Source organism: Chanodichthys erythropterus, chromosome 2 (genome assembly GCF_024489055.1).
Source record: "Chanodichthys erythropterus isolate Z2021 chromosome 2, ASM2448905v1, whole genome shotgun sequence".
NCBI classification, from domain to species: domain Eukaryota; kingdom Metazoa; phylum Chordata; class Actinopteri; order Cypriniformes; family Xenocyprididae; genus Chanodichthys; species Chanodichthys erythropterus.
The window spans coordinates 11,142,044-11,163,468 of NC_090222.1; the positions used below are offsets into that span (position 1 = coordinate 11,142,044).

Genomic DNA, 21,425 nt, shown 5'->3' on the forward strand with positions numbered 1-21,425 from the left:
GCTGCCCCCTTCCAGCGCTCTGTTGCAAGCCACCTGAACCCCCTTGCCTGAGGATGGTGGGACAGGGCTAACACAGAGAGAGTCGATCACTGCTGTTCCCCAAAACCCATTCAGTGAGACTATTGGATAACGCTGGGAAAGCGTACCCTTCGCTGGGAAAGGAACGCTGCGGAAGCCACATCCTTCCCCGAAGGAGTTATGTGGAGAAGTACATATGGACTAACCCTGTAGGGCTGTGCTACATATGGAAGAGCTGGGGTGACTCCAACCCGATGAAGGGTAGGTTCTCCCAGAGGGAAAGACACGGGCTTCGTTTAGGAGCAACCGTGGAACCAACCATATGGGATCCCCGTAGGGTCACACATATGGAACCCAGCCTAAACCCGGTTCTCAAGGATACAACGGAGTATAGGCCTGGCGCCAGACGCTCCGCCACGTCGGCTGCCGAAGGGATATCGGAGGACTCGACAGGGTCTGCCTTGTAGGGACTCTCTGGAGAAAAGAAGCGCATGTAGCGCAGCAAGCCGACACTAAGCCGGGGCCTCTCCGTGCCTCTGACCTGTGGCGAGAACATGGGAGGAGACCGGCTCGACACGAAGGCTATAGTATCTAGCGAACGTGTTAGGTGTCGCCCAGCCCGCAGCTCTACAAATGTCTGTCAGCGAGGCGCCACGAGCCAGCGCCCAGGAGGATGCGACACCTCTCATGGAGTGAGCATGCAACCTGAGCGGGCAGGGCACACCCTGAGCTTGGTAAGCCAGGGCGATGGCATCCACTATCCAGTGGGCCATCCTCTGCTTGGAGACAGCCTTTCCCTTCTGCTGGCCTCCGTAACAGACAAAGAGCTGGTCTGAGGTCCTGAAGCTTCGAGTTCTGTCTATGTACAGTCGCAAGGCGCGAAATGGACAGAGCAAAGCCAGGGCTGGGTCTGCCTCCTCCGAGGGCAGCGCTTGCAGGCTCACTACCTGGTCCCTGAAGGGAGTGGTAGGAACCTTGGGCACATAGCCAGGCCGGGGTCTCAGTACCACGTGGCTGTCACCCGGCCCGAACTCTAGGCACGATTCGTCGGCCGAAAATGACTGCAGGTCCCCTACCCTCTTGATGGAGGCCAATGCCACCAGCAGCAAAGTCTTCATAGAGAGAATCTTTAAGTCTGCTGACAGCAAAGGCTCAAAGGGAGCAATCTGGAGTGCTCTGAGCACCAGAGTAAGGTCCCAAGAGGGTATGGAGGGGGGACGAGGAGGATTTAACCGTCTCGCCCCCCTAAGGAACCTGATGACCAGGTCATGCTGACCAACAGATTTGCCATCTATGTGGTCGTGGTAAGCGGATATGGCAGCAGTATGGACTTTGAGGGTGGAGGGGGACAGCCTACGCTCCAACCCTTGCTGCAAGAAGGAAAGCACGACTCCGATCGAGCATCTTCGGGGATCTTCTCGGCGAGAAGAGCACCACTCGACGAACAGGTTCCACTTCGAGGCGTAAGCACGTCTCGTAGACATTGCACATGCCGAAGTGATGGTGTTAACCCTCTGGAGTCTGAGGCTGATTTTGGGCCCTGGAGAAGTTTTGACATGCCCTGACATTTGTGCTTTTATCAGTTGGTTATAAACATATTAATGACAAAAGTGTCATTACACTGTATTCAGCACAAACTAGGCTACCATAATATGTGAGGAACATGTATGTACATGTTTGTGTTTTTAAAGGAATAATGTTTATGCGTGGTTATTGAAAAAACAAAAAAAAAAAGTAACTGAAACAATACCTAAAAATGCATACTAAATGTTTTTTCACAAGACTTTTGAGAATTGTATATTTTAGTGTAGAGTTTTTGCTTCAAAATGATGTGGAAATGATCCTCCCTACTCTGACACATAAAACATTGTATTGATTTTAAATTTCTAAGACACTTTTTGTTTAGGTAGGCCATATGCGAAGAGGTGTGACTCTTCATGAATAATGAAGTGATTTACACCTGGGGAGATTAAGACCCTGCCCCTAATGAGCCGCATAATGAGCCATTCAGTCAGGAATGTGACTGAGTCAACTAAGAAAATGCAAAGACAAGACATATCATTGTTTTTTTTCTTTTTTATTTAAAATAAAGTTAACAATATAATCCACATATAAACTAGGGTCAAAGGCACATTTTTTGTGTATACAGGCAAATAAAGGTAAGGTTTATAAAAAAAAGCCCACTTTTACACCCTATACATAACCTGCTTGATCACATATAGATAATCTTTGCAGCCCAATGGTCAGTGAGAGGTGGTGAACAGAGAATCTGAACAGTCACACATCTGTGTGCCATTTTTGAAAACAGTTCAACTGAAGACACAAGTAAATGTCACATGCCTGGCATTTCCAAGGTGTGTCTTGCTTTTTACCAAGCTGTACTTTGCAAAGCATGCAGTTCCGATGACCAGCGGTGGCATTATTCCTTGCATCTGATGTCAGCTCTGCTCCTGGAACCGGTACATGGTCACTTTTGGTCCGTTTTGGAGCTGCTTTCTGTGACGACACACCACAGAGCTCTGCAAATATATTATCATCAAATATGAATCTTATTAATATTATCATCAAATATTATCATCAAATATGATGATTTGCTACTTATGAAACATTTCTGAACAATTGTAAACAATAAATGTTTCTTGAGCTGCAAATCATCATATTAGAATGATTTCTGAAGGATCATGCGACACTGAAGACTGGAGTAATGATGCTGGACATCACAAGAATAAACGACTTTGTGAAATATATTCAAATAGAAAACAGTTATTTTAAATTGTAATAATATTTCACAATATTACTGTTTTTACTGTATTTTTAATTGAATAAATGCAGCCTTGGTGAGCAGACGAAACTTATTTTAAAAACATGAAAAATCTTACAGATTTCAATATAGGCCTACCATATAGTGGGTAAAAGTGTACTTACTCAACTGTGTTGCTGCGTGCCCTCCTAGTGGGAATTGCAGGTGAATGTGAGAGTGATGGATCCACATTCCTAAAAAAAAATGTAAAAAAACCCCTGTTATTATTAGCATATAAGATAATACTCTCATACCATTAGCTATGCATAACTGACAGGAAAGTAACAGGTATACAAGCATGCTGTATATGTCTGTCAATTGGCCATTACCGGACAAAGTGTGCGAATGTGTAAACGTTTACAGTCTGCTATATCAGTTAGCACATTTAGCAAATAGCAACATGTTCGCGCATTTCACAACCAAGCATATTTTAGCACATTCACGCCTATCATATACGGTACTTAGATACGCTATATATATATTTATAGATAGATGTAAATATAAGGCAAATATAGATGTACGCTTGTATATAAAAAAAACACGTCAAATAATTTGAGTATATCAACAGAAAAGCATTCTATTTATAAGCATTTTTATGAGATAAAGTTATATATATATATATATATATATATATATATATATATATATATATATATATATATATATATAGATAGATAGATAGATAGATAGATAGATAGATAGATAGATAGATAGATAGAAGTAAATATAAGGCAAATATAGATGTACGCTTATATAAATAATTTAAGTAGGCCCTATATCAACAGAAAAGCATTCTATTTATAAGCGTTTTTATGAGATAAAGTTATATATATAGTTATATAGATAGATGTAAATATAAGGCAAATATATGTACGCTTATATAGAAAAAAAAACACGTCAAATAATTTAAGTAAAACTAAATCACTTACTCATCAGAAACTGTATCTTCAGCTGGATCAAGTCGCTCTTCAAAATGCAGACGTTCATCGTCAGAGTCGTGTTCTTCTTCCGAGGAAAGAGTGAACTTCCTCACTGTCCAGGACCATCTGAAGAGCCTGCTCACCTGTGTAGTGTGCCATCTTCCAAACGCGAAGGACAGCGAATGAATCTGATGAAACTTGATGCTTTTTAAGACGCTGTTAGGGGCGTTTACAGTTTGCATAAATCGCCTCAGCACATTATCTTATGAATAGAGCGCTCTGCGCGTGGGCGGGCACACATTAAAGATAATTAGGTCAGACAGGAGAAACAGTACCTCTCTTTACTTTTATACTGATTACATAAAGGGAGAATATTTGTTTTAGAATTTATTTGTTTTGTTTAAAAGTAGACACTTAAAGCTTTCCAAAGACATATCTCTCATGTCCATGTAGCATGTATAAGCCATCTATTTTAGTTACTTTTAGTGACGTTTTAGAACGATGTTTGCAGAGACGGAGACGGCAGGACAGCACACCCTGTATATTTTATTTATTTTTAAAAAGCACAAAGTTTTATTTTGATTGTGAGTGTACACAAAAAAAAGAAGACATTCTATAGTTTCAATTGATATATTACTTATGTCTCTATGACAAAAAATGACGGAGTATTTTAAGTCTGTTTTGCTGCAATGTGAAAAAAAAACTGCAAAACGCGCCGGCGCGTTTTTAGACCTCAGAGTGTTAAGTACCTCAGGGGATAAGTCACCTAGAACCTCCGCATCCCGTCCAAGGGACCAGACATGGAGTTTCCAGAGGTCTGGACGCGGGTGCCAAAGATTGCCCCGTCTCTGAGAAAGAAGGTCTTTCCTCAGAGGGATGGGCCAGGGAGGGGCTGTCGCGAGGAGTGAGAGTTCTGGGAACCAGGTCCGGTTGGGCCAGTAAGGCGCAACTAACAAGACCTGCTCCTCGTCCTCCCTGACTTTGCACAGGGTCTGTGCAAGTAGGCTCACTGGGGGAAACGCATATTTGCGCAGGCCCCGGGGCCAGCTGTGAGCCAGTGCATCTGTCCCGAGTGTCCCCTCGGTCAGAGAGTAAAACAACTGGCAGTGGGAGGTTTCTGGTGAGGCAAACAGGTCTACCTGAGCCTTTCCGAATTCTCTCCAGATCAGCTGAACCACCTGGGGGTGGAGTCGCCACTCTCCTGGCAGCGCAGCTCGTGATAGCTCGTCGGCCACACGGTTGAGCACACCGGAGACATGAATGGCGCGAAGCGACCTCAGATGCTTCCGACTCCACAGGAGGAGATGGCGGGCGAGTTGTGACATGCGACGGGAGCGTAGACCACCTTGACGGTTGATGTACGCAACGGTCGCAGTGTTGTCCATACGGACCAGTACATGCTTGCCCTGAAGCAGGCCTTTGAGGCGGCTCAGAGCAAGGCGTACTGCCAGCAACTCGAGGCAATTGATGTGCCAATGCAGATGGGGTCCCGTCCAAACCCCTGAGACTGCATGCCCGTATTACGTGGCACCCCAGCCAGTGGCAGAAGCATCTGTGAACACCACAGCATGCCGGGACACCTGTTCTAGGGGCACTCCTGCCCGAAGAAACAAGGGGTCCGACCACGGACTGAAGGTTCGGCGGCACTCCTGAGTGATTGGCACCCGGAATGTGCCGCGCTGCCACGCCCATCTCGGGACTCGGCCGTGAAGCCAGTGCTGAAGCGGTCTCATATGAAGCAGACCGAGCGGTGTTACAGCCGCAGCAGCCGCCATATGCCCCAGGAGCCTCTGAAAGAACTTCAGTGGGACCGCTGTCCTGCCATTGAATGTATTCAGGCAGTTCAACACTGACCGAGCACGTTCCTCTGTGAGGCGTGCTATCTGCTCGACCGAATCCAACTCCATACCGAGAAAAGAGATCCTCTGCACCGGGGCGAGTTTGCTCTTTTCCCAGTTGACCTGAAGCCCCAACTGGCTGAGGTGTCTGAGCACCAAATCCCTGTGTTTGCACAACTGATCCCGGGACTGTGCTAGGTCGTCAAGATAGTTGAGAATGCGAACACCCCGTTCTCTCATGGGAACAAGGGCTCCCTCCACGACTTTCGTGAAGACGCGGGGAGACAGGGCCAGCCCGAAGGGTAGGACTCTGTACTGATATGCTCGACCTTCGAACGCGAATCTCAGGAATGGCCTGTGTCGCGGAAGAATTGAAACATGGAAGTACGCGTCCTTCAGGTCAATCGCTGCAAACCAATCTCGGGGACGGATGCACTCGAAAATGCGTTTCTGCGTGAGCATTTTGAATGGTAGCTTGTGGAGGCTCCGATTCAAAACTCGCAGGTCCAAGATCGGTCGTAACCCGCCGCTTTTCCTGGGTACAATGAAGTAGGGGCTGTAGAACCCCGACCTCAAATCGGCTGGAGGGACCGGCTCTATCGCGTCCTTCGCCAGTAGGACTGCGATCTCCGCACGCAGGACAGGGGCATCGGCATCTTTCACTGTAGTGAAGAGGACGTCCCTGAACTTGGGGGGAGCCGGGCGAACTGAATCGCAAAGCCGACCCTGATGGTCCGAAGGAGCCAGCGAGACGGACTGGGGAGCGCTAACCCGGCTCGCAGAGACCGTACAAGCAGGACCAAAGGGACCACCGGTGTACCCGCAGCAGGGCAGCGAGGTGGAACACAGGGACGCGGCTCGGGGGGCTCTCTTTGTGAGGCGGCCCGAAGCGGCGTCACAGTGTGCTAGGCAACACTTACCTGGCTCCACGGATGGACAGAGGGAGCAGTCGAGGCTTTGGCTGCCCGCTGCTCGCTGCTGTCTGCTGGCGACAGAAGAGGGGGATGAGAGTGGTGAGGTTTTTCTCCTCCCACTGCTCTCCAAACCCTCTTCAGACCTGGAAATGGAGGAACTGCTCTTTAAAATTTGGGTACCGCTGCCTCTTGGGTCAGTGGCGGAACAGAAACAAACCCAATAAAGGATTTACCACCTGGCCCTCCTCCAGGGGTGGAAGAGCAGCCCCACCCATCTCTGGGTCGCCCGTCTCAGGGGTGATTCTCACCAACCAGTTAAACAGCTGCAGAGACGGGAGGCGTCATCTCCCCGCAATGGATACAGCAGAGCCTGCTGGGCCGGAGTTTTTTGCAGGGGACGACACCCTTGGCGACGAGCAGACTGAGGGGCGGCCCAAGAGGAACTCAATGGTTTGTCATGGGAAGCTCCCCTATCCGCTACTAACTGAGGAGAACCGCTGGGCTCAGTCCTCGACAGTGTCACCGAAAGGCCACCTCGTAAGATGGGAGCATTGAGAAAGCATTTAGCTTGACAACCTCTCACACCTCACAAGGTAAGCCAGGGGGCACTTCTGGACCACGGAGGTGGACATCGTCTGGCTGAGGGCCTGCGCCGTGACTTTGATCACGGTTAGTCAACAAGCGCAGCTCAACCCCAGCACAGAACTACCCTCATGCAAAAAGAGTGCCTTGGCCTCACATGCAGGGTGGGTGTGGTCTGTGTACAGCCACCCCATCCAAGAGGGTAGTGAGAGAGGAAAAACTTATGCAGATTGGCACCTTTGGCATTCCATATTTATGGCACCAATATACCCCCATACTGCCAAGTTTTCCATGCACATCTGGAAGACCCAGGAAAGCATGGCTGTAAACTCTGAATCTGAGTCAGCATAAGCACACACCATTACAGTGGGCAGCGTCACCCTCATTTCCAGAGCATAACAGCACTCTCTCCGATGCTGCAATCGACGTCTGTCCCTCAGCTGGAGCTCTGAATGAAATGCTAGGTTCCCCTATGAAAAGGACCAGCAATCCAATCCAGAAACTGCACAGCTTGCAATGCGCTAGAGAGGGAGGGGCCCTAGGGGGTTGGTTCCCCGAAGGAACCCCTCAACCTCATGTCACCCAAGCCATATCAGCAAAGTAGACCTCTTCTGGTGCACCAGAGAGGGCGCTACAATGAGATTACGCAAGGGAACCGCGCATCTAGAGCGCCGAGCGAGCGCTGGGTTGCCGTGACAACCCGCGCTGCAGCCCGGCAGCTCGACGGCACACGACACGCAGAGGAGCGAGAGGTTTGCTCTCGCTGATCTCCGCGGTCTCCCAGAGTGTCGGGCAGAGCCGCGGCTGTGCTTTTACACACAAGCGGCAGCTGGCCAACAACAGAGGGGACTCAAGCTTCCCGGAGAAAGAAGAGTCACGACCGGCGTGTCGACGTGATCATGTTCTCATATGAAAACATGAACACCCACGAACATCATTTCAGCACGCGCCCAGACATGCGAAACGGTGATCGTGGCCGTCAGTGAGGACAGGAACGATCGCATCCAGAAACACAAGTAGGATGTCGTCTTTAAAAAGACGCGAATCTACTTGTGTAAGCTCTTTCAGGGACTTTACTCTTTTAGAAGTGCTGAAGCACGCAGGGGAACGGCCACCGCAACACAGACAGGGATTGTGTGCAGCCTGTCATGTGCTTTCTCTCTCTTTGAAGGCGCTCACTCTTACCAGCCGTAAAAACGGCTTTTCAGCGCTCAAAAGCGCACCGTACCGGCCGTGAGAACAGCCTTCTGACGCTGTCAAACAGCTATTTGCTCAAAAACGGCAAACGAAACAGAAAAAGAGAGGACGTCGACCCCGCTGCTGTGCTGTTCGCCCGCACTCGGAAAAAAAGAGAAGTTCAACCAAAAGCTTGACTCGTCTTCTAGCAGACACTCGCTTGCAGAGAACAGGAACAACACCGTTCGGCTCCGAAGCGAAAAGCTGAAGATGCAACGCACCTGCTGCTCATTATATACCCGCGCTGCGAGGCGAGCAGCTGATGCATATGATTGCATGCCAATGTGCATTGGCTCGTTTAGTTACACTCGAAGTAGATTGGCCTCTCTAGCGAGATTCCTATTCGTCGGTCTGTCCGACGTACGTCGAACGTGACCGACTGAATGGGAACCTCAGTTCAGAGACCTAAATCTGTGTTGGGCCCCCTCAGAGGCAAATCCACAGCATCCGCAACTCTGCGAGGGTTCACGCCAAATGAGAGAGGTACGCGAGTCCATAAATTTAAGCTTTGTCATCTTTGTATTCTGTTTTGTGAAACGTGATCTGGTCACCCAATTATCAGAGAATTTAACAATATTCCATTCGTTATTCCACTGAACATGGAATTTATGTTTCTTTTCCCAAATCTTCACTTGCGCAGGGGATTATAAATGTTTCTTCCTTTCGTTCGCTTTTAGGCCTATTATGTTCGCATTCTTTTCCGTGGTAAATTAGAAAAAAACACTGAAGGACAGAAACCTTTTTGCTTGCATGTAAGTTTCTATTTAACTTAGTTTGCGCTTGTATTCTTTATAAGTTGCGTCGAGTTTATTTGTATAGCGCGTTTGACACACGCAGGTGATTTTTAGTTTAGCTTTCGAAGCACAAATTAAACATAGCGGTAAAGGATAAAACTCACTCTTCAGACCTTTTACAACATGTGCAGGAGATAACATGAAGATATTATCCCACATCACTCTCAAAGTGCTATATGATGCATCTTTGTGTGGAAATAAAAAACTAATGTTTTTTAAAATGATATTTAACCGTCTTATTATTTAGGTTACAATTATTTACTGATATTTATTTCATAGTTTTACAGGCTGTATTGTGTTGTCTCACTGACAGAATAGCTAAAATAAACACGCACGTTTGTTACAAAATGGATGTTTGAGCATTTGTTTATTTTGTTTATATTTCAAAATTTATTTCATTGAGGTATAAAGGCCTACACACACACACACACACACACACACATACTCCAAATGTTTATATGTATGCTTACCATCATATTTAATATATTTTTAAAATAGTTAAATAAAATACTAAAATATTTCCAACAGATTTTCCTGTGGTACCAAAATTGGTACAGGGAACTGTACAATTTTTATGGTATTGGTACCGACTACTGGAATTTTGGTACCATGACAACATTAGTCGAGGTCTTGAGGGATGATGCCGTGTTAGGGAACAGTTCCACTTTAGGCATTGCCCCATACCCGTGCTCTTTCAGCCCCCTTATATTTGAGTAGTTTGTGACTTGGGACTGTAAAGCCTTTATAAATTATTTTTCCAACATTTTTTCCAGCCAACTATTGATTTATGGAAATTGAATGGCTTTCTTGAGATAAATGTAATATCACGTGGCTTATTGTTTACAAACTGTTTTTTATGTCTTTCCCCAAACATGAAAAAAGGGGAAGAAAAAAAAAAAAAAAAGAAACCTTAAACATGGATGAATTGTTCTTAACAAGATCAATAACAATAGATAGGGTGATTCCATTCATGCCTACTTTAATGTTTATGTGGTGGGGTATACAGTCACAACAGATCACAACAGGACAGCTTTTACAAGTGTTAGTGTCGTCAGTACGGTAGCATTTCTTTGAGCTGTTTATAGCTCCTCAAAAGACTGAGAAGTTTTAACCTCAGCAATAAAAGGGTGGGGCTTTCTGCTAGTGAAATGGCACTGTAACCAGAGATCAAGGGCAGATGCAGTGCCAGCAGGCTTCGTGCTTAGCAACGGCAAACAAACGCTTGTAAAGAGTTGAATGTCCCTCCAGATTCACCAGGCATCTGGGTCATTCACTCTTTACATGAAGCTATAATCATAAATTTGCAGCTGCTTGGGTATAGGCTCTCTCTCTCTCTCTCTCTCTCTCTCTCTCTTCTTGGGTATAAAAATAGGTTGCTATGTGAACACCATGGCTCCCCAGAGGCATGTGCCTGTTGTTACACCCTGCTGATCTGCTGAGGGTGAGGGAACTCATTTCCTCAATGGAGCAATGCACACCAAAACTCAAGGGGTAGGCGATGCGACATGGACTATGACTGTGAAAGATTTAAATCTAACAAAACTGTTCAGTCATTTCTAGACCTTTTGTTGATAGAAATGACTTGGTGTATTTTAAAAGGGCAACAAATATGGGTATATTTAAGGAACTTTGTGTTAAGTATCAGAATTATTCAAGCTAAATAAATGTCATTGCTTTTGCTTGCCCTTTAAAAGGCAATAGTAAACATGTTTAGTCATTGATCTCTGGAAATAATGACTTAAATGGATCCACACTCACAATGGCCTAACCTGAAAGAGAACAGCAAACACTTCAGGTTGAATCCCATTGTTTGCTCTGTGCTAAAACAGAAAAGCCCAACAGACAGCAGGATTAATGTGGCCTAATAAAGGTGCTATTGTTTGCTGTGCTGTTCAGTTCACTAGAGCATGTGCTCAGGTCAGATCTCATGTCCCATTTACACATATATCCATTTATTTAACACTAATTAATCCATAGAAATTTAGCCAGATATCTTTTGCTGAGTAATATAATGCACAGTACTCTAGAGTACTCTGTACTGTGCTCAGTACTTTTTATTCTACATGCACAGTTTACTCTTATGAGTAAATGCATTTATTTAATGAAAGATAACATTTTTTCTAAGCAAGAAGGAAGGTTTGAAATTATGAAACAAGTGTTTAAATGAAGACCAAAAGTATGTTCACTTCCTTTTCTGTTTGCCAAACATTAGTGGAACTAATGTCCATAGTTAATGTGATGAACTAAAACTGTGGTTATTAACTTAGTTTTATTATCAAGCCATACCCGCAAACATATAATAATTATATCTGGTATATGCAGTCCTGAACCCTCAGCAGCCTTTAGTCTACATGACATAACAATTGTAGACAAGAACAGCCTGTGTTTTACCCATTTCCCTAGATACTTGAAGTCTATAAATAATGTTTTGAGGTTTTCCTGTTTTTATATGTTGTCAGCATAGTGGACAGAAATGGCATTCTCTCTTGAGTAACTTGAGTAACAGTTGATATTGAATGATTTATTTAGCCAGCCACTGTGTAAGACATCACTGAAAGCATTATTATGTTTTGTTTAGGGCTGCATCGGCTAAACAATGAAATCTTTGAGGAGGTGGGGGTGGGGTTAACCCATTTGAAAAATGGGAATGTCACAGAGCGAGCAACAGCAAAATAATTTCACAACCCAGGTCGTTCAATGCTTGGATGCGTTTAAATGAAAAGCTTCAAATAAGATCATAAGCATAGAGTTTAAGGTGGGTGGATGTCACGTGCTTTGATAGATTGCATGTGCTGTTTAAAAATTTTTAAAAGTTACCCCAATGCATAAAAAAAAAACTTTTAATGTTATGTTTTTGTTTTTTATGCAGTATTTCCATTTTGCTAAAATGAGCAACATATTTACAGGGTATTTTCAACATTTACAGGAGCTAGCTGTTGATTTTATTGCATTCCGAATGCAGAATTTTAGTGTTTTTCTCCCACCAACCTCGTAAAAATCCAATGGCCGAATTACCTACTGTCTTTTGACAAATGCCAAGGTCTGATTCCACATCTCTGAGTTTACAAGAGGAGATCATTTCAAAATTCACCATTTAAACCCTTTTTGACCACTGCAGAACACTATATGATAACTGTTGCTTCAGTGTAATTTGCATTTTAAATATGTACTTTTATTACTGAAATGCTGTAAAGTATTTACAAGAACAATATTTCATCACCGGTCCACCTCAGCGAAAGGAGAAAGGAAAAAAAGCACATAAACATTTAAAATGGGCCATTACAGCAATACAATTTTAAAATGTATTATATACAATTGTATACATAAACCAATCAGCTTTATGTTTATGTTAACAACATTTTATTAGATTAATTTACTAGTGAAAGCAATATATTGTTTTCCCTGCAGATGATTGTGTTAACTGGACCATGGAGTCTAATGGACAGCATGGGTGGTTAGGTGGGAGTTTGTTTGGGTCCTGATTTGGGTCATGTAGTCATTCATTCCAACTGATCCGTTAATCGGGCTGTTGATCCAACAGTGTGTTGAAATAGGCAGGTTTGTGAAGGGCTATTCCTTTAACATGCACAGCTGATTAGGCATGATCTCAACTGCAGAACAATCCACATGTGATTTCTGAATATGTTGTAAACTTTGTTGTGTAATCTCAGTAGCTATCACAGGTTCACTTAGTCTGTGCCCCCTTACTGTCATTTTCATAGCAGTGTAAGTGGAAATTGTAAAGGTTCCTTAATTTAAAGTAGGAATGTGCAATATATATATCATCTACGATAGTATCCTGATTGTTAACAATGTGTGATCTAACAATATAGAGTATGTCCCTCACTTTACAAAAACACTCCTAGAGAGTGTAGCCATGTGACTCCGCCTCGTCCAGTCTGTGGCATGGAATCAACACAGAGGTGAATGGCGAGTCAAAACTGACGGAACACGAGCGGTGCACAACGCGCATACACTTTGCTAATGTAATCTACACAGATGCAACAGTTATTTTTGCAAATCATATGTTAAACTAAAAAAATATTAACACATGAGATGACGGAAATCATTGTGGTGTGCCATGAAGATGTGAAAAAACCTGTTTAACCGACGCTATTTTGGGTGGGTTTCTCCCATCCCCATACAACACAACTTCTCTGTCGTTCACTGCTCTTACAAGAACATCAGTCTCCTCGGCTGTGAACCGCTCCTGGCGTGCGCCTGGTAAATACGCCATAATAATAGCAATCCATAATGGAACTTGCGCACCTGCTTTTAAAGGGAATGTTGGATGACGCTCTGATTGGTTTATTTCACGTTACGCCCAAACCACACCTATGAATAATGAAGCTACTTCAGACCAACCCATTTTAGATTTGCGCCGGGCGCAAGAGCCATTTATCCCGCCGGGAAAATAGCAACAGCGCCGAGACCCGCCCACAAAGTTACTTGCGCTTCACGCTTTGACACTTGCGTTTCAGATCGTTAAAATAGGGCCCTTGATGCTTGATGAGATTGACTTGGTTTTGATAAATAGAACATTACATTGTTAATGTAAAATTACAAAATAGAATTGTATTTGGTTTCTTTTTTTTTTTTTTTTTTTTTTTTGATGTACTGTAAAGTAATGTTCATTTAACAAGGAAGATTTGTCAACTTTAAGAGTAATGCACATGAATTTACAATGATTCATAAAAAAAAAAAAAATGTGCCTCATTTCAGAGCACCACTGCACGCCACTGATATATATATGGCAGTTTTCCCCATGGTATCGAAAATGTCTTTGAATATCAATATTTTTCAAGGTATTGTATCAAAGTTAGAAATTTCAGTATCGTGACACTAATGCATACAGGAAATTTGCATATTGTGCGCACCATAAATATTATATACTTCAGAAGTAGTTGGAGGAGCAAGTTATAGAGTGAAAATGTACCAGTCAGTGCAGTACTGAAAGCTAAGTCATTTCTAAAGGAGAAAGTCAATCAATTAGTAACCCAGTCGCAGTGAAGGCTCTGTGTTTGGAGCTGCCAGCTGAGAAGCTGAGAGTTTCCTGCTCTCCCAGGGAAGCTGGCTCTTGCCTAAAGAGCTCTTTGTTGGACAAGGTGTGCGATCTGAGCAGCCACTGAGCTCCGTACAAAACCACACTTTCAAAACCTCCTGTTCCTGTCAGCACCGGAGGTGTGTTCTTCCACACTTCACGCACATAACACACACATACGCACATAAGAGCACTATCCCACAAGGTGCCAAGATTTGCTACAAGTCTGCCTTTCTTGAGCATAACTACTGAGCATGACTTATAATTTGAAGAACTATTGATAACACTTTACCTTATGTATGTTGCATTTTCATAAATAATTATATTATAATGTATTATAATTTTGTAATAAATATAATATACAAATGTGCATGGTATAATGCTTCATTATAATGCCTTAAAGAGATAGTTTACCCAAAAATGAAAAATCTGTCATCATTTACTCACCTTCATGTTGTTGAGCAAATTTTCAACACAACTGTAAAAGAATGCTGTGAATTATTTAACCATACTCAAAGTACTCTCAATTAAGGTTGCACGATTATGACAAAAATCATAACATGATTATTTCCTTGAATTGAAATTGTAATTGCGATTATTATTTTCTAAGATTATCACAATTTACATTGAATGATGTTTTGAATAGTTTATACCATTGTTTGAAGCAACTGCATGCCATATTTTTATATATAAAAAAAAAAAGCTAAAAACACTCTTATTGTTTTTTTAATTTTTTTATTGCTTTTCTGTAGCATTAAGCCTCAAATGTAAACTATACATTGGTTTAGTTTCTTCTTTAAATAAGAAAAAAAATAAAGTAAACATATGCGTGGTAAAATAATTGGGGCTTTCGCATCGGGTTGTTCTAGGAACTTAGTTCTAGGAACTTGCCACCAGGGTGGTTCCCCAAGAACTAATGTTCCCCTAGGGCCATTTTCTGGGTTGCATTTGCACTGCCAGTAGGAAATCTGAAGTGATGTAAACTGCGCTTGTTGTTGTGATCTTTATTTTGACGATGTGGCAGACATTTATTTTGATGGTGCTGAGAACAGCTCAGCTCAGCCAGAGCCTGAGCTCACAGTGCTCCCATTCTCCATCTTCATTAGTTTACGTTTAGTTCTTATTAGTTCATCTGTTTAACAGTCCTGTTATTAGATAGAACTGTTATACAAAGAAAGTAGACAGTATATTAAAAAAGTATTAGCTTTTGCCATGTGGCTAGATGAGCAGAAATACATAATCATATTTTGCTTCGTCTGCTCAAAGTCACGCTGGATTTTCTTCTTAGTGTAAGGTCACGAGGTCCATCTGTCACTGTTTTCTTTACTGTTTGTAGAGTTAGTTCTTGGAGTAAATATATAGGCTGTGTATTTTTTTTAAAATAGCAGGTGCTTGATTAAGCAGTGTACCCTTACATCACTGGTAGTTCCTTTTGTTCTGGGTTAGACCTTTTATACTCTGAATTAGACGTGATTAGCTTCTCACAGCGTAACATGCTGTAAACACACCTCTTAAGCATGCAGAATAATGTAAGTGCACTGTAAAAAATGACTGTGATTTTAACAGTAAAAGACTGTAAAAATGCTGCGGTGAAAAACTGTCAATTGGTTTACATACTATATACGGTGAATAACTGTAATAGATCTAACGGTACATTTAATGTAATTTTACGGTAAAATACCATTAAATTCACAGTTTTTGGAAGTGAAAAATAACAATTCATTGTAAAATTTACAGTGAAAAACCATAAATTGACATTCCCACAATTCCCTGCGTGACACTTCTGATATATTTTCATTGAAATAACTCTTAGTTTTTCTCATTTTTTTCTAATCAGTTATGTACATTAGGGTTTTATGTTACAGTAGGTGGACAACCAAAATGGGTATTACCGCCGTGCATACCGCCGCCGCAGGGCCGCGGCGTTAACTGAAATTCAGTCGCGTGTAAAAAACTACCGCCAGGTGGCGCAAAGGGACGGATTGGAAAGTGACTGTAATGATAAAATGTCGGTTTGTAAACGGAGATGAAAGGACGAAGTAAAACAACAACATTACAGTATAACCTTTTAACATCCTTAAAAACCATTAGAAAATTTAAAGTGAGAGTTAATTTCAAAACGTGGGATAGTCTTAGGCTACTCTATGCATCAAAAATTAAAAGAAAGACCTTTACACAAAATCTTACTGCATGCTATTGTCATTAAACAGTCATTAGGCATATACATATACATATATATATATATATATATTAGGAGCACACACACGGATTATAAATTTAATATTTTCATTCTGTAATATTTTCATTCAGAACGGTCCAGCATTAAGACCGCATTAATAGCAATAATTCTTATTTACTGCTATTGTTCTTGATTTTTTTATATAGGTATGCTATGTAATGTTTAGTGATTTTGATGTCGCAGACTAAAATACCGGCAGGAATAAATATCTAGGCAAATTTACTAATTAAAACCAAAGGTGTTCATCTGTGATTGTACATCAAGAGCAAGGACACGTTGTGTGCATTTTGTTTTGTGCTTTTACCAGACCGAAACGCTCGATTGTCTGTGTGAAAACTGCGTGTGCACGAGCGCCAAGAGAACTGATAACAGCAGCAACGAGCACTAGCCATGATTTCAGAAACAACACGTTCCAGCGGATAGATCGCCTCTTATTTAACACAGACCTAACAGTTATATCTTATCGAATTGAGATATTTCTTTCTTTTTAGGTACAATTATTGCTGAGTTTAAGTTCACTTTTGAGACGTTTCAGATTCTCGCAGAGAGACAGCTGAAAGCGCACCCTGTTTGTTTTATTTTATTTTATTATTCAAAAGTACAAGGTTTTGTTGTTATTGTGAGCGTACACAAATAAAAGTAGACCATTCGTAGTCTTGCATCAATCTGTAAGCTATCGCCCAAAATGACGGAAGGCCTGTTTTTGTTTCAGCTGTGATGAGGAAAAAATCCACCATAACGCGCCGGCGCTTTCGTCGGCCAGAGGGATAAAAATGTAGCCAATTTAGTTTCATATTTATATTTAAATATTGGGCTATTGCCTGTTATTTTTAAATGAATAAATTCCACCTATGTTCATTATGAAAAGGGAATAGCATGACGGATGCGCACTGTCGGAAGACAAATGCAGCGGGTTAGACATAGTTTGACCACTTCATTAAGTTTTGTTTTATAGTAGCTAAGTCTTTCTTTAAAGTGAATTTCGTTTTGTAGAAATTGTATTTTAATTTCAATCAATGTTTTATCAACCAATTGCCTATAGGTATTTAATAAATAGGAAGAAAACCAAATGTAGGGCCTTGAATAAGGCTGAAGCAATATAGGCCTACGTCTTTCTGTTTTAATTAAATTTATTTATTACTTTATTACATGTCTTTATTACTTAAATAATTGATAAGATGTTTTTGGTCGAACAATATATTTTAGCTGGTCTACTTAGACACACATTTGCGTAGTGGCTTATTGTGCAAACTTTTTTTCCTACCACACGCCAAACTCATAACATTTCTTGCAGATTTATAAAAAAAAAAAAAAAAAAAAAACACGACGCTCCGACTTTTACAAAATTCCTCCTCGCTCCAGTCAAAACTTCGCACATAGGCTACTCTGCTCGGCAGCAGCAGACGCTGGCAAACGCGCGGGGGGAGGGTCGATCCCATTCGGAACTTCTGGAGTGGAGCGTGAAAAACTGCAAAACACTGCAAATCTCCATAATACAAACAAATAAAGAAACTTACTGCAAATACTCATAACAGAGTCTAACAATTGTGTATTTCGTCAGCTTATTTCATATGATCAGATCAGGATGATAAAATTAACAAAAAGGTCTGTCACGCGCATAGCTTAGGCTAATATTTTGAGTCTCCCGCCCTCTGGATTAATGGCTTTGGTGACAAACATTTTACACAAAGCGCCCTTCCCCCATCTCAAACTTGTCAAGCACCACTGCATACATACATATTTCCACACCAATTATACTCTAACAGAGTCTACTAACTACGTCATTACTAAGGTAAAAAGGATTCTGATTAGTTAAGAGAAGATAGACAAAATTAGAAGTTTTCCACACATGGTAAGATGGTAAGAAGCGTATCTTCAGGCGTCAGGAATCTGACGAGGGACCCCTGGATTTAGGGACTGGATGTCCCTTTAGGGTCATGAGGTGGCGTCTCTCTGTCTCCAGCTTGAACTGCCAATTTTCCGGACCTGCACAGATTATTAGCACACATACACAGCTTCACAGCTTCTCCAAGGTTGAAGTCAGCCCAGGCTCCAACTGTAAACAGGAACATTTCTCAAAACATAAGATAACATGTCCTAGTTCTGTGGAGAATTACGTATAATATTCATCTTTATTCTTTAGAGAAGTACATGGAGACAGGATAACACTGTGAAATGAGAAAGAGTCACGTAGTCCAGCTACTAGGGTGACCTTTGTGACCTAGCTGTCCAGGGTGTTAGAGAAACATGGATCTATGGCTGGACATATGGTGAAAATGTCTCCAAATGGACAGACAAAGACATTGATATCAGCAGAACTTCTGAAAAGAATATTTCAACAGCCACATAATCATTCTATGGTTGTATGAAACAAATCACTCAAATCAGTTAATAATAAAAGAGGTTACATATTGATTATTGATTATCACTCTTATTATAATCACTCATGTCAATCATTCAAAAAAGGATATATATAATATAATATAATATAATATAATATAATATAATATAATATAATATAATATAATATAATATAATATAATATAATATAATATAATATAGTGAAGAGGCAAGGGAATTTTGATTGTCTCCCTTCACTACACAGCCCAGCCTAAGATAGCTTTCATATTGGGAGACATTTGCATGCATCAGGGAGATTGAAATCGCGTTTGAATGTGCACTTCTGGGTGAACTACCTCTTTAATGCATTATCGGGGCTCAACATTAAGGATTTTTTTTCTTAGCGCGATCATGCCAGTGGTTCAATTTTTTTACTTGCCCTTCCAAAAAAGTACCGAATATAGTTCTCTTTCCCATGTTCTGCACATGAATGTTTAAATTACCTTAAAAACACAATAGAAAAGACTAACTTTTGTGACGATGCAGCACTGCCCTAATCAGGACATCAAAGATCTGTCACCTGTCCCGAATGTCTTTCATGCTGGCCCCGGCCCATCGGGCAGTCATCCTGATGTCGAGTCCTGCATTATAATGAAGTCTTATACCATAAACATTTGTATGTTCTGTTAAGTAATTATACGTTATAATATAATTATTTATGAATACCTTTATAATCCATATATTCAGCCTTGAAGCAGAGTTATAAAATCTCTTGAAGTTTCAGACACTTCCTGTGTTGTCTCATTGAAATCATTGTGTTTTACATTCATTTGGTCTGTTTTCGAGTAGTTGGTCATTCCGGGGCAGAGGGCAGTCTTCGTTGCATAATCAGTGAATGACACAACAGCGTGTTGATAGCAGGCATTTTGGCACAAGTCTTTATAAATCATTAACTGGATGTACTCGAGGAGTCGAGGTCCACGCTTTTTGGCATTCTCACATGCTCACTCTCAGCTGCCTTAAAGTGTCTTCCAGGACCATAGAAGCTCCATGTTCCAGTAGCTTGCCTCATGTGTGCTTCCTGGATTTGGACTACAGACAAGACTCTCACGGCTGCTTTGACATAGTAGGATAGTTTTATCTACTGCTAATATTTGCACTGTGGAAAGAGAATTTGCTTGAACGAAACGAGCTATTGTCAGTTTTCAGTATATTCGGGTGTTGATGTGGAAAGTGAGAGGTTTTGTGGTATGATGTTTTGGGCTTAGTTTATGAAGTAAGAGTGAAACATGATTTTTTTTTTTTTCTTCAGAGTGTGTTAATGGTTAACCTGTTAACGTGGTAGAGCAGCGGCGACCCATTTCTATTTATTTATTTATTTTATTTACTTCATAAGTAAAGTAATCTTTATTTTTATTTGTATAATAGCCTTTATTTAATCTTGACAAACTGTGTAAATCATTAGAAAGTCTTTTTTGACGTCTGTTTAAATATCTTACTATGACAATATTTTTATTTATTTTTTTAAATTAAAAAATCCATGCCTTTAATATGAAATATGAGCTTCTTACGCATCTACTGAGGAAAAAAAACGAAAATTTCTGTACACTTCTGTACACAAATCTGTTTACTTCAGATTTAGAGAGGAGTTAGAGAGGAATATTATGATTTAATAGTTTTTCATTCATTTTATATTTTTTTACACCCTCAAATGTCTTGTAAAGAAATTTACAATTTTGTCAGATCGGTGAACTGTTAGAACATACTAGTCAGTACACATTTATAAATTTCTATGTACATGGTTGAGGATTATCTGAAGGTATTCCTATTAGATCATATATATATATGAAGAAAAGAGAATATAATATATAAGACAGGCAATATATATATAGCCTGTCTTGTCCTCTACTTCATTATGTAATATCAGCAGATAGTTTTTTATGTTGTGCTGTTATGGAAAGGAGGGGTTCAGTCTAATCAATCAAAGCTATCTTGTATCAGGTTTGAAAAAGATAGGCCTAGTATGTTTTATTATTGCAATATGACATAACATATTATCACATTGACTTAAGGATTGTAACTATAATCAAAACATTGATTACATTTCCTTAAATGTACATTTCCTTGTTTATTACATCAAGATGATCCTATAGTACTTCATGATCTTATAGATAAACCTGGCATGTTCTTGAGTAGTCTTTTACTGCCCAACCATCTGAAACACTGATCCAGTGCTTAGATGATCAAATGCTTAGAAATATATATATTTTTTTCTAAACTGGTTGTCAATCGTTATACTGTAGTTTTTTTTTTAATGGCCAGTGCCAATTACTGGATAACAGAGTGGCTGAAAACTGTACATAAAACAATACACATAATAGACAAATAGACAAAAAGATATATTAACTAATATATGATACATTAAAGGGTTAGTTCACCCCCCCCCCCAAAAAAAAAAAGAAAAAAAATGTCATCAATTACTCATCCTTATGTTATTCCAAACCCATAAGACGTTCATTCATCTTCAAAATTAAATGATTTTAAATGGAATCTGATAGATTGCTGTCCCTCCATTGACAGTCCATGCAACTACCACTTTGTTGCTTCAAAGGGCCAAAGGGCTATCCGATCGTGAAAATGCGAGGTGTAAAAAGTGCTCCGAAATGCTTTAGGGAAAGATTTAAATCTGATCACTCAAACCAT

General features: G+C 41.1%; 1 protein-coding gene and 2 long non-coding RNA genes across 9 annotated transcripts in view; 1 reads left to right on the top strand and 2 right to left on the bottom strand.

Annotated features, from left to right (window-relative positions):
• Positions 1-21,425, top strand: part of cobl (cordon-bleu WH2 repeat protein) — a 136,855-nt gene that overhangs the window by 22,219 nt on the left and 93,211 nt on the right. Inside the window, exon 1 of one of the 7 annotated variants that reach the window (XM_067400915.1) lies at positions 19,700-19,848. The exons of the other annotated variants lie outside the window; for them this stretch is intronic. The gene's annotated coding sequence lies outside the window, so the exon portion shown is untranslated. Of the gene's footprint in view, positions 1-19,699; positions 19,849-21,425 lie in introns of those variants that run through there. 7 annotated transcript variants of the gene reach the window in all.
• LOC137024726 (uncharacterized) lies at positions 1,525-4,461 on the bottom strand. Its single transcript, XR_010895742.1, has 3 exons — positions 3,748-4,461; positions 2,944-3,012; positions 1,525-2,537 (listed from the first exon to the last, which is right to left on the bottom strand). It is a non-coding gene; the product is annotated as an uncharacterized lncRNA (long non-coding RNA).
• Positions 14,898-19,585, bottom strand: LOC137030567 (uncharacterized). Its single transcript, XR_010896427.1, has 3 exons — positions 19,449-19,585; positions 19,253-19,363; positions 14,898-18,368 (listed from the first exon to the last, which is right to left on the bottom strand). It is a non-coding gene; the product is annotated as an uncharacterized lncRNA (long non-coding RNA).